This window comes from Rattus norvegicus, chromosome 4 (assembly GCF_036323735.1).
Source record: "Rattus norvegicus strain BN/NHsdMcwi chromosome 4, GRCr8, whole genome shotgun sequence".
NCBI lineage: Eukaryota > Metazoa > Chordata > Mammalia > Rodentia > Muridae > Rattus > Rattus norvegicus.
In genome coordinates, this window is record NC_086022.1 from 43421687 (window position 1) to 43431589 (window position 9903).

The 9903-nt window shown below is 40.0% G+C and overlaps 1 pseudogene; it reads right to left on the bottom strand.

The window, feature by feature from the left end:
- Window positions 1-5254: 5254 nt before the first annotated feature.
- Window positions 5255-6342, bottom strand: Hnrnpa1-ps53 (heterogeneous nuclear ribonucleoprotein A1, pseudogene 53; annotated as a pseudogene).
- Window positions 6343-9903: the final 3561 nt, after the last annotated feature.

Here is a 9903-nt window from a genome sequence, read left to right on the forward strand (position 1 = left end):
AAGGGGAGGGGGAAAAGGGAGAGGAGGTTCAGGTATCAGAGGAGACAGGGTTGATATACAGAGGGTCAGGAATTTAATCAGAGGTGTGTAGCAACTGGGGGTAGCCACCAGCAAGTCCCAGATGTCAGGAAAGCAAGAGACTCCCAGGACCCAAAGGGGATGAGATTTGATAAAATGCCCGACAAAGAGGAGGAACAACTTGTAGAGACCATATCCCAGGAGTTAGGCAAGTCCCCAGGTTGGGGATGGGGCCACCCACTCATCTTCAAATTTTAAACACAGAATGGCTTCTGTCTAAGGAAATGCGGGGACAAAGTGTTGAGCAGAAACTGAAAGGAAAGCCATCCAGAGACTGCCCCATCTGAGGATCCATTCCATATACAGACACCAAACCAAGATACTACTGCAGATGCAAAGAAGTGCATGCTGACAGGGGTATGATATAGGTGTCTCCTGAGAGGCTCTGCCAGAGCCTGATTAATACAGAAGCAGATGCTCACAGCCACCCATTGGACTGAGAATGGGGTCCTCAATGGAGGAGTTAGAGAAAGGCCTGAAGGAGTTGAAGGGCTTTGGAGCCCCATAGGAAGAACAACAATATCAACCAACAAGACCCCGCAGAGCTCCCAGGGACTAAACCACCAACCAAAGAGTACACATGGAGCAGCCCATGGCTCCAGTCAAATATGTAGCAGAGGATGGCATTGTCTGGCATCAATAGGAGGAGAGACCCTTCGTCCTTTGAAGGCTCGATTCGCTGGTGTAGGGGAGTAAGATGGGAGTGGGTGGGTTAGAAGAACACTCTCATAGATGCAGGGGGAGGAGGTGCCATAGGGGAATTGTGGAGGGGGAACCAGGAGAGGGGATAACATTTGAAATATAAATACATAAAATAGCCAAAAAAATTGGCAGACTTAGCCAGTCTTTTGACAAAGAAATTACAACTCCCACCTTATCCATAACAACAAAATTGTAAATATTTATGAGACTGAGGACACATAGATGCTCCAGTGACTGACAATATTTAGATAACTGGATACTCCTAAATATATTGGAACTAGGTAAGAAATAAAGGTAACATATTTTCATGATTTCAATATCTTGAAAAGTATTGGTACTATAAGACATCTCAAACCTTAGGTAAGATTTTTGAAAGGATAAAGATATAAAGATCCTCCCAATAAGGCATATGTTTCATTTATCTGATACATCATATACGTGCTATGTGTCTTTAGCCTAGTAAATAAAAACAATAGGTTCTCAAGGTCAAACATGCATTATTTTTACATTTGTCATATTTATTTAAAGTGTCCAAAAGTAAGAAACTTATACAACAATGTGGGTGTAGATAGTACTACTGAATTAACCTTCTGAAACATGGAGGGAATTAAGACATACAAAGATAACCTCTGCGGTTAAAACCCATGCCTTTGAATGCTATCCATCGCAGATGTATATCCAGGTGGTAGAAGGTTGAAAATAACAGCCTTAACACTGAGACTTACTGTTTGGTCTGCAGCTACATTATGCAATCTAGAACAAGCCGCTTATGAGAAATTTATGATGTTTGTAGAATAAATGTTGAATTTATCATCAAACATCAGCAATTCTCATGAGCTCCGATGACATTAAGTCCATAGTGCAGTAGAAAATAAGACACGCATATTGTTAGGCTCAAGTGAGATATGAAACAGGAAAGTCTGTTCGTTGTGAACCATTATTGGCATGTGCTGTGTCCTTTGCCTTTCAAAATTAGCTCTTGTGAATTAGTCAATAATGAACAAAAGCCAACAGAGACTTGAACTTCTCAGTGACAATACCTTTCTGGCGATATTTCTCTGTCCTTTTCATAACATCTCATGTCTCAGGATATTCTGGTCACTTCTTCCTTTGCACTCCGTAGGGGTTTGAAAGAGAAATGTGTCCCATAAGCTGACATTTTTATACTTGTTCACAGTTGATGGTGCTGTTTGGGGGAAATTTAGGAGTTTTGGGCCATACAGGAGGAAATATGTTGTTGGGTGTGGACTTCAAGAGTATATACCCTTGCCCAACATCCAGTTTGCTTTCTCCACATTTATGATTGAGATGGCAAGGTTTAAGCTTCCTGTTATAGCTGACATGCTTGGCATCTACCCCATTGCCATGATAGACTTTTATCTGTGGGGAAAATTTATTTATTGTCTTAATAAACCCTTACTTCTGTAAGTTGTCTTGGTCATATAGTTTTAACACAGCAACAGAAAAGTAACTAATACAAACTTAAATTGTTGGACATGTCATTTTTCATCTATGGCTTGAGGACTCCTCAGTTTTTTTCTCTTAACTTTCTCTTTATACCCACCCAATTAACTGCTCACCCTCTGCTTCATGCAGAATGTGTCTAGGCATCTGCAGATTGACAGAGATTTACCTGAATTTCAGAGCTGCATATGGTTCCACTCCATCTCCATTCAAATCTTTTCCAAACTCAGTAAACACCAGCAGTACGCACCTAGACCCAATTTGAGAATGGTCCATAGTTGAATTCTTATAATCTTCTCTCCCTCAACATTTACATCAGGCCCTCTCTTCCGTCCCCTGCCAGTATTCTACCACAACCCACCATCCCTTCTTGCATGGAAGAGAGCAGAAGTATCCACCAATAACTCCTCCATGCTATGTTTACTTCCCAGAGAAACCATTTAAATCTCAACTCATTTCTAACTTTTCCCATTCCATGCCATTGCACATAGAATACTATTCGAGTCCTTTCTTCCAACACTGTGGTTATTTGTCAGCTGCCTGTGATTTATATCTTTCTGTCTTTCCCCACCTCCGTTTCTGCTTTTGTGGACTAATAAAGTAGACCGCATTCCCATGCTTCATGGCCATTCTCCATACCCTTGTGTTCTTTCAACAGCACTTCAAATGGCTGCATTCTTCTGACTATTTCATTCTCAACACACATGTCCCCTCTAAAGGCCTGGCTTATGATCTTATCTGATTTTGAATCTCTTCTTGGTACTCTTTATCACAATGGTATGATTTGTTTACCCCATAATAACATCTAGGATTTAGAAGTAATTTATTATCATACAGGGCTTACCCCCTTAACTATTATTTAAATGTCTCAAGTGTAATAACACACCTGTTATTTAGCACTTCATTCCTGGTTTTTTTTTTTTTACTTGATGCTGTGATTTTTACAATCAAATATTTTAGGGGTATTCTTCACACTAAATGATTTTGCTTCATTTTCTAAGAATTTACCTCACTTTTCAATCATAACAGCCTTAGTTTGAACAACTTTTCTTCAGTCAGTTTGCAACTACGCAACTCATAGTGTGATTATTTGTGGGTGTTTTCTTTCATTTTGTTTTGTCTGTCTCTTCTAAATATATGAAAACTGTATGACCATCAACCATATTTGATTTAGTTCACTGAAGCCTAGCACAGACAGCAAGTGTGGTGGTTTGAATGGCACGCACCCTATCCCATGGGTCAGACATTTGAATATGTGTTGGTAACACTGTGGGAGGTTAAGGAGTGATGGGGTTGCTAGGAAGTTTGTCAGTGGAGGCAGAAATTCAGGTTTCAAAACCATCTCACTTCTCCTAGTTGACTCTCTGTGTGTAGTTAACAATGTGAGCTGTCAGTTCTAAGTTTCCAGCTCTATTTCCAAAGCCAGCTTGCTTTCCTACTGTGATGGTGCTAAAACCTTATCCTGCTGGAATTAAAGCCCCAAACAACCCTTTCTGTTATGAGTTCGCCAGTCATGATGTTTTACCATAGTAACAGCAAATAAAGTAATGCAGAAGTTGATACCAGGTTGGGCTAATGCTGTGGGAGGTCCTATTCCATTGTTGTTTCAGAAGAAGGTGGGGAGTTTTGAGACTTTAAAGTAGAACAGTGCCTGAACACTCTAGGTTGTAGTTAACTGACTGTTCTGTTAGGATCTCGAAAGATAGTCCTTAGAGAGCATGAATCATGAAGGCTCAGAGCGGGGAAATTGCAAATAGTCTAGGGGTCCTTCCTGTAATAATGTAATTTTTGATAAGAATGTAGCTGCTGTTTGACCTTACTTTACCAGTTTTACCTGAGAAAAATTGAAAATTAATGGACTAAATTATTTAATGGAAGAGATTTGACTCTGTTACATAGTTATCAGTAATCACTCTTAGACAGATCTATAAGGAAAAAGCACAAATAAGGTAGAGAGAAATTACAAGCTTTACAGTTTGAACAACACCAATAACAACAGAGTACCAGGGAACTGGGCTGTGTGTCATAGCCAAGACTTGTGCTGAAAAATGATAAAGAAATTAATGGGAGGATTACTCTACACTGGAATATAGGGAATAGTGGCCTCAAGGTTGTCACCCAGCTACCTTCCAGTTTGTGAAAAAAAAAAATAGATTAGGAATTTTTGGCGACCAGAATTAACAAAAAGAAGCTGCTGCAACTGAGATTCAAGGCAGCCGAGATCAACCTCAAGATGCTCGATAAACATGGAAGTGGTCTCCACTTGGTGATGACTTTAGGGTCATGACTAGTTTAAAAGTGAACTAGTCATAGACTACACACCCTACCCCTCCCTGTGCTCTCAAAGAGTCCCCGTTTCTACTATGTAGAAGGGGAGTCCCTGCATCAAGTCCCTGAGAGGCCAGTAGGTGAAACTGTGAAAGTGAAGCCTGTAGTGTGGTGAGTACGGAAATATGTTGGAGATGCCAGAGCCATGCATATCTGGCAAAGAATATTGCACACAGGGAGTGGAACCAGCCCAAGAAACATGCAGGCAGCAAGACTGTAGGGGAAGAGCCGTCCAAGTCCTTTGACGACATACATGAATCTTGAGAGTTTGGTGTTTGCTCTGTTGGATTTTGGTCTCGCTTAGGTCCAGATTTTTCTTTCTTTTGAAAAGTTAAAAATTCCTTAATTTTTTTATTCATGGTACCACCACCACAATTTACAGGGTAATACACCTGACATAATGAAAAGAAAAAGACAAAGACAAAGCTACAACAGACAAAAGACCTCAGGAATATGCATCTAATTGACACTACATTGCATTAATCAATAGCTGTACTTTTGCAAACTGACTATGACAGTCCTGAACAAGAAGGGCTTCCTGTTTAAGCTGCAGTAACTTTTCCTTCTGTGGCAGATCTTTACAGTTCCTCTAATGCATTTAGGACGGCCGTCTCAAAGTAACCTGCAGCTTTCCTGACAATTTCTCGTTCTCTCCCTGCTGAGAACCGTAGCCGTTCGTTTGTTTTATTTTAAAACCTTCTGTTACTGTATCCACCACTTCCACCTCCAGATCCATAGCCACCACCATAGGGACTGCCTGAGCTTCTTCCACCAAAACTGCCCCCTTCATGGGTCCATAATTAGATTGTTGCTGTCCACTATAATTTCCAAAGTCATTATAGTTCCCACCACCACCATAGTTACCTCCACCGTAATTTCCTCCTTCATTGTAACCATCATATCCTCCTCCTCCATCACCATATCCATATCCTGGTCCACCACCTCCATAACCTCCTCTACTACTGTAACCAAAACCACCTCCATAGTTGCCACCATCACCTCCAAATCCATTATATCCACCATCACCACCTCCATAACTGCTCTGCTGCCACCACCTCCACCACCATAGCCTCCTCTTCCACCACAGTTTCCTCCATGACCAAAGTTTCCCCCGCCACCACCAAAGTTTCCTCCACGTCCCATAAAGTTGCCAGATCCACCTCAACGACCTCTCTGTGATCCAGCAGACTGCATCTCTTGTTTAGAAACGGCCTTTTTCACTTCATAATTATGCCCGTTAATAGTGTGATATTTCTGAACAATTTTATCAACTGTGTCATGATCATCAAAAGTTACAAAAGCAAATCCTCTCTTTTTCCCACTCTGCCTGTCTTCCATAACTTCTATGATTTCAATCTTGCCATATTTTTCAAAGTAGTCTCTCAGATTATATTCTTCTGTATCCTCTTTAATGCCACCAACAAAAATCTTCTTCACCGTTAAATGGGCACCAGGCTTTACAGAATCCTCTCTAGAAACAGCTCTCTTTGGTTCCACCACATGTCCATCAACCTTGTGTGGCCGAGCACACATTGCAGCATCCACTTCTTTGACACAAGAGTAGGTCGACACAAAACCAAAGCTTCTGGAACGTTTTATTTGAAGATCTCTCATTACCACACAGTCTTAAGTGTGCCCCATTTCTCAAAATGTTCTCTTAAGCTATCATCTGTGGTTTCAAAGCTCAAACAACCAATAAACAGCTTCCTCAGCTGCTCTGGTTCCTTTGGATCGTGGCCCTCCATTTTGAGACCAGACTCGCCTCTTCCAACTCGAGTTCAATATGGGACCGAGAGAACAGGTCCAGATGTTTTTATTCTGCCTCTATTATTTCATTTTGCAATGATAATATATACTCTTTACCATTATATGTTATAAGTATATAATACAATTTTTAAACTCATGGTTGGTTACAATCAATAGTTTGCCTTGTGTCCCAGGAAACTGGACTTTTAAACTGCATTGAGCCTTAAAGAATGTGGGGACTTTTGGGATTGGAGCAAATATATTGATATAACCATGCACATATTGGAGGGGAAGGAAAGGAAGCAGAATTGAATGAGATGTCCCCCACAATCTCAGACATTTGAATACTTGGTCCCTAGTTAGTATTATCTGAGAAGGCTTTTTCTCTGGAGAAAGTATGTCACTGGTAATGAGCTTTGAGTTTTTAAAAAGTTGCTGACCATTTTTCAACTTAATCTCGTTTTCCTGCTTTCCTGAAGTCTGGAGAATGTGAGCGCTTAACTCTCATTTTCCAACTCTATTTGTAATGGCTGCCTATTGCATTGTTCATCCACTATGATACTGATGACCTGTTGTCCCTCTCGAATGGTAAGTCCCAAGTAAACCCTTCCTTCTATAATTTGCCTTGGTCATGGTGTTTTATCAAAACAATAAAAAACTAACGAATATAGTTGTTAGCACATAATAAATTTCAAATATATGCTTGACCAATAAAATAAATTTTCCTTATATTTTGATTGATATTGAGTGTCAGCTACATCAAATTAAAGTAAAGTATCTGAAATTATCAAGACCACTCTTGTATTACTTGTGGAATTCATTTTTAGGTTCTGAGTTGAAAATTATTGGGATTGTGAATTTGATAATGATTGTTGGAAAGCAATGCTTTTTTTGGAGAGATATAGGTATGAGTAGATAGTAAATATGTATATTAGCTTCTAATCTTCCTCTTTAATGCTTTAGAAATCATGGTCTTTTTCTTTTACTCTCCTACTGATCATATTTTTCAAAAATATACCAGTTATAAAATAAGACTTCCCTTTTTTTCTATCCCACAAAAGTTCTTAGTGGAAGAAAGCAGCTAGACATGGATGTTGTCTTAGACTAGTTTCTATGGCTATAAGAAAGTCCACAATGCTGCACAATCTCTAAAGAAAAGAAGTTTATTTTAGCTTGTGCTTTTTGTAAACGGCCAACTGTGCTCAGGGCTCTGTACAGTTTCATTCACAGTGGGGAAACTGAAGTGTGGTGAGAAGTACAGAGAAAGGATCATGTGCTAAGGTAGAGAGAGTAAGAATGAACCAGAGAAGCTGTACTTGGTTTATAACAACCCTCAGTTATGGCAGATCACCTACACTGTGGGGTCTATGTTAACCACTATATGAAGGTAGATATACTTTTCAACTAATTGCTCCTTAAAAATCCCAGCACCTCGCAGGACTACCATATGGGAAATCAAATTTTGGAATGTGTTCTGGTAGGGACAAACCATATCTAAACAACAGCAGATAAGGCCTGAAATTCTCAAAAGCAGTGTTGCCAAGAGAAATGCACTTTATACAACTATTAACTTTATACCAACAGATGGTGGGTAAGTCTACACCCAACACATTTTAAGAGAAAGTTGAATAATTCATGAAAATACAAGCATAATTAAGACTTGGCTATTCAGTGTGGTTCAGCTATAGCTACGAGGCATTAAGACGTTTTAGTTTCTCTATTATAAATCAGTGTTTACTAAAGCCTTTATTTCAGGTCTTGCATTTTGGGTCTTCAACTTGAACAGTAATAAACTGTCCTTTCTTGAAGGACCATCTCAGTTGAGATGGGTGTGGTGGGAGACCACTGTAATCACAGCACTCAGCCTCAGGTAGGAAGGTTGAAGCCAGCCTGGGTCATATAGCTGACCTGCTTCTAAAAAGGGAATACGTGTGGGTTTATGCATGCATCTAGTAATGCAGAAGGCTCAGAAGTTTGGTAGAATTTAAAATCTATGCTAACCAAGGGTTTAAAATTCTTCTGCAGTATTCCTAGTTTGTCTAGAGTTAAGTGTGTAGATTTGGATAAAGAATATGTACTTGGTAATAAGTGAACTAGGACCTACAGGTCAGAACCCACAAAGCCCTTTTATTTTATTTTATATCTTGATATTGTAATTTATTTTTTTTATTAACTTGAGTATTTCTTATATACATTTCGAGTGTTATTCCCTTTCCCAGTTTCCGGGCAAACATCCCCCTCCCCCCGTCCCCTTTCTTATCGGTGTTCCCCTCCCCACCCTCCCCCCATTGTCCCCCTTCCCCCAACAGTCTAGTTCACTGGGGGTTCAGTCTTAGCAGGACCCAGGGCTTCCCCTTCCACTGGTGCTCTTACTAGGATATTCATTGCTACCTATGAGGTCAGAGTCCAGGGTCAGTCCATGTATAGTCTTTAGGTAGTGGCTTAGTCCCTGGAAGCTCTGGTTGCTTGGCATTGTTGTACATATGGGGTCTCGAGCCCCTTCAAGCTCTTCCAGTTCTTTCTCTGATTCCTTCAACGGGGGTCCTATTCTCAGTTCAGTGGTTTGCTGCTGGTATTCGCCTCTGTATTTGCTGTATTCTGGCTGTGTCTCTCAGGAGCGATCTACATCCGGCTCCTGTCGGTCTGCACTTCTTTGCTTCATCCATCTTGTCTAATTGGATGGCTGTATATGCATGGGCCACATGTGGGGCAGACTCTGAATGGGTGTTCCTTCAGTCTCTGTTTTAATCTTTGCCTCTCTCTTCCCTGCCAAGGGTAATTTCCCTTATATCCCTCTGCACTTCTTGTACTTTTAAAAATTCATGTCGTCCTTTTTTTATATCTAAATATGTAATTAGAATCCAATCAGTATCTTTAATGGTGTGTGTGTGTGTGTGTGTGTGTGTGTGTGTGTGTGTGTGTGGGTGTGTGTGTGTGTTGAGTATTTCTGACCATTTGGCACTGAATAAACAATGTGGGGCAACCAAAGGAAATAGTAACAGGATATAATGTTTTGGGAGTCTCTTGGACAATCCTGACCAACAACCCACAATAAGGATCCTCATGATTTATGTTCAGTATTTTGTTGGTTGGTCTTTGGCACTTAGAGTGAGCATTGTCTGCCCAGATGGGAAATTTCCATTTAAACTAGATATGTAACTATATTTATATACTCCCTTATGTGTATTACCTTGTTATTCCCGTCTCTATTGCTTCTACAACCCCATTTTTAGAAAATGGTCATTTTTGTTTTTCTTGTTTTTGTAGTTACTACATGCTATCCACTCACATCTGAAGATTTGAAGGAATACATCTCTGATGAGAGAAAGTGTGCAGTGTTTTTATTTCGGGGACCAGATTATTGCAATCAAATATTATCTTTTGTAGTTGCCTGCATTTATCTGAAATTTTCATAGCTTCATTTTTTATGGTTAAATAATATTCCATTGCTCATATGTACTACATTTCTTTATTCATCTGTCAGTTGAAGGACATTTACAATACTTCCATTTCATAGCTATTCTGACTAGAGCAGTAATGAATATGGCTGACCAATTATCTGTGGAGAGGATGTCAAGTCCTTTG